This window comes from Propithecus coquereli, unplaced genomic scaffold, assembly GCF_000956105.1.
Source record: "Propithecus coquereli isolate 6110/MARCELLA unplaced genomic scaffold, Pcoq_1.0 Scaffold55, whole genome shotgun sequence".
NCBI lineage: Eukaryota > Metazoa > Chordata > Mammalia > Primates > Indriidae > Propithecus > Propithecus coquereli.
In genome coordinates this window covers 2,179,605-2,183,526 of record NW_012151396.1, presented here as the reverse complement: position 1 = coordinate 2,183,526, position 3,922 = coordinate 2,179,605, and the positions used below count along the sequence as shown (strand labels likewise).

The window sequence follows — 3,922 nt, the reverse complement described above, 5'->3', positions numbered from 1 at the left end:
TCAATTTTAGTTAATTTGATTATCAATTTTAGTTATAGTATACATTTATACTCGTATTCTAAAATGTTAACAATATATGGTAGAATTAGTGTTTTTACTTTTTTATTGACATATTTCTTCATGTCTTGAGTTTTTTCAACTAGGGTATATTCATTTTGTAGTCTATAAATTTGATTATCAATTTTAGTTAATTTGATTATCAATTTTAGTTAAATTTCATGTATTTATCCCTCAGAATTTTGTCAGATTTTCAGAAATCATATTACCTTAAGTTAAAAAAAATTACTTTTCAGTGGAAGACACAAAAATTATTTAAGGAAACTAAAGTTCAGAAGACATTCCCACTTTTGCTATGGAGCCACATGAATTAAGGACAGTGGGTGAGAACAGGAGGCTCTGCACATCAGCATTAATGCCTGCAGAAAGGAGAAGAAAATACTTAGGAGAGGAGAAGTGGATGAAATAAAAGGGATTTGCTCCTGGGAAAGTGATGTTAACATCTCCAAAATAAGACACTTTTAAAGAAGTTGGAATGAGGGAGGAACACATTTGAACTTGCTGTAAAGCTTAGTTAAGAAGCTTGAAAAGTAATAATGAAAAGTAATGGCAACCCTCAAGAGTTAAAACCACCAATTTACATATGCAATGTGCTGTAAATTGTCCCATAAAAAGAGCAAAGCTGTTCTATGAAAGTTTTAAAGGCAGTGCCCAAACCATATAGAACTTATCTTTGAACACTGTGGATTTTCCACAAATTGTTTAGATGGCTTCCATCTGGGTTGTCTCATTTAAAGCACATTCAAGAATAGCTGCTGCCTGCTTTTCAGAGGAATAATTCTTGTAAACCTTGATTACAGTTCGGCGAGAACGTACCTGGGCAGAAGGGTAGAGGTTATGTTAGGTAGCTAGTGAGGGATTCCGGGTCTCCTAGGGACGAAAGTGGGTGCTGTTGCCCCCATCTTGATCCTGCCCAACCCTCGTTCTCCATACCTGGGGGAGGAGGGAATACCCCATGAATCTGCCGATCAGAACTTGGCACGCCAGCTGCAAAAGAGGACTCTCTAGGCCACGGCCAAGCCACATGGGTATCATAAAGTCCGGAAAGTGATCTAGAACCCACGTGCACAGTAAGACTTAGGTCATGCAGCTCCCACCTGTCCAATCAAAGTGGGCAGGTTCCATGGTGACGTTTGAACCACGGGGAGGTCCCTGTCTGGACACCATAAAACAAGACCCAGACCATAACCAAGCTCTGCTGCAACAAGGGGTCCGGTCATCATCCACGGCATATGTGTCATGCTTCGTAAACCCATCTTGCTCTTGCTGTATGATCCTATCTTGCTCCCCCTCCATAAACTTCACCTCGTGCTTGCCTTACTTTGGTGCGTCTGGTCATTCTTTGGCCATTAGCGCACTAAGAACCGACATTCAGACTAAAACTTGACAATTACGAATGTTTTATTCCACCCTGCGTAAACTCTGTCACCCTGTAGTTACATAACTTTTCTACCCCAGTGGCAATCTAGCTAGAAAATAACACTGCTTGGGTTGATAATCCTGCCCTTTGGCCTGAGGCAAGTTATTTTATATTTCTGTGCCTCAGTTTTCTTATTTGTAAAACAGAGACAATAATAGCACCTACCTCAGAGGGTTGTTGGGAAGATTGACTATCATGAAACAGTGTAAAGTGCTCTGTAAATGTGAGCTACGTTAACAGTGATACCACCTTTCTCCATCTAAAAAAACTGCACCCATTAGTCACTACCTTTTCAGAAGTTTGTGTGGTTTATATGAGATTGTATTTGTGATATTACCTAGCATACTATTTCATTCATAGTAAATTGCTCAATAAAATTCCCTTCTCCTTCCTATAAAGAATTTTCAAACATGCTACACTTCCTCAATTGCTTTTTAGACCATGCATAGCTCTGTTTGAAACCAGGTAAGTGGTTCACTCCCACCCATTTACTGACTGGAGAAGTTACGTGCGGTTAAATGAATGTGGGGTGGCTACTAAATTACTGAGCTAGGACGAGATCTCTTATACACTAGATCTCATTAATGTCTCCTTGCCTTCGAAAGGATGGATTCAGCCCTGAGATCCAGGAAATAAGTAGTAGATTAGGAAATGAATAACACATTGTCCTTTTCATTTTGCATACTTTATTTAACATGCCTCTAAAGAAGCTGTAATATTAATGTACAGACATGCTCGAATAGTAAAACTGATCATGCTGTATAATTTACTTTTTTGTTTTTGCAAAAAATGGTTTTTTTTGGTGAATTTAAGAACAATGCTAAATTTTACTATCACAATTTTTGACAACTTTTAAAGTATTTTACAAAGAAATTCATAAATGGTAAACTATTATCAAAGAAAAGTTTCAACTAATCAGGATGGTGCTTATTAGAGTTACAGATAGAAGCACAGGATGTATCTTACCATCTTTTTTGAGTACTTATAGAATTCTAAAATGGGTATTATAGGGCCATAGACAATGGCTATTCCTCAAATACATATCAGAGAGGCAACTTTCCAAATTTGAATGGGATTTTCTGATGAATAGAAGGATAAGAAGTACAATTTCTGTAACAGAGTTATGTTGTCAGTAAGAAATTTTGTTCTAAAATCACGTATCTTTTATCATTGAACATATATGTAAAAGACATACTATGTTACTGAAAGTTTGATATCAAACCTCCCTTTCCTATATTATGAATATTAAAAAATAAAACAAAGGTTCTAGCAAACCAATTTAATATAGCAATGGTAACCAAAAATTTCTAACACTTCCAAACTGTAGTAGTATTCCTAAATTAAACACAGGTATTCGACACACATGCCCATGGCTTCAATTCTTAACATAAATTCCTCTTATATAAACTTACATAACTGTGCTCGTAATCGTAAGTTTTAAAATATTGGGAAGTTTGAAGTTTGAAGCAGCCAATTTTCAATTGGCTATTAATTGTAGGGCAGTGGGGTAGGTGTTAGAACGTCTTTGAAGGATACATCCAGGCTTAAATCTACATCAACTCTGCAGTTTATTCCCTGCCAAGTATAATTTTAATGATGCTAATTTCCTGACATTTCTTATCTATCTTTTCTTATCCTCCAATCATTATCAAGTCTCTGAATGCTTTGTCCTCTGTTTGGCAGACAGAGAAAAATAAAAGAAAAATTATAAAAAATTTATTAAATCTATAACTAGGGATAGGGTGCATTTAGTGGAAACACCAGAGATGGAGAAGATATTAGGAAAGATAGAATGGGAAACAGAGGTCAGGAAGAAAAAAGATAATTGAACATTTTTCCCTCTAGATTCTTCTATGTAGTTTATAATTTGTGAAGCTTTGCCTAACAGGTACATTTTTAAGGGAAGCTATATAGTGAGAAGTAATATACGGAGAATCAAATGCTTCTCTGTCTGCATGTGTCTATGTGTTTGTGTGTGTGTACGTCAACGTACACACAACAACAACAGCTGAGCATCTGTGTGTGTTAACATCTATCTCTACTAACATCTGTCTATTAATTAATCTGGTTGTAGTAATGTTTCCCTGAACTAATATTATGTACTATGTTTATTCCCTTCTGAATAAAATGGAATATATATATTTTTCCACAAATTTCATTAATATAGAACTCAATATCTTACCTCTTTTGTTTGAAAAATTGGGTGGGAGAAGCATGATGGAGAAAAATCAAATATAACGACCAAATAGAAATTTTAATTTCAGATTTGAATTAAAGAGAGTGAAGCAATTCATTTTAATAAAACCACTGGTGGATTATATTAATCCAATGTAACATCTGGAAACTCTTAATCTTTTATCTTTTAGTAATTACTTTTACACATCTGGTAAAAAAAAAAAAAAAAAAACAAACGATTAAACGGCTGACTTGGTACATTGCATCCAG

The 3,922-nt window shown here is 35.4% G+C and overlaps 1 protein-coding gene across 1 annotated transcript in view; it reads right to left on the bottom strand.

The window, feature by feature from the left end:
- The window catches only part of DOK6 (docking protein 6), a 557,474-nt gene that overhangs the window by 102,502 nt on the left and 451,050 nt on the right, over positions 1-3,922 (bottom strand). The gene's annotated exons all lie outside the window — the stretch shown is intronic.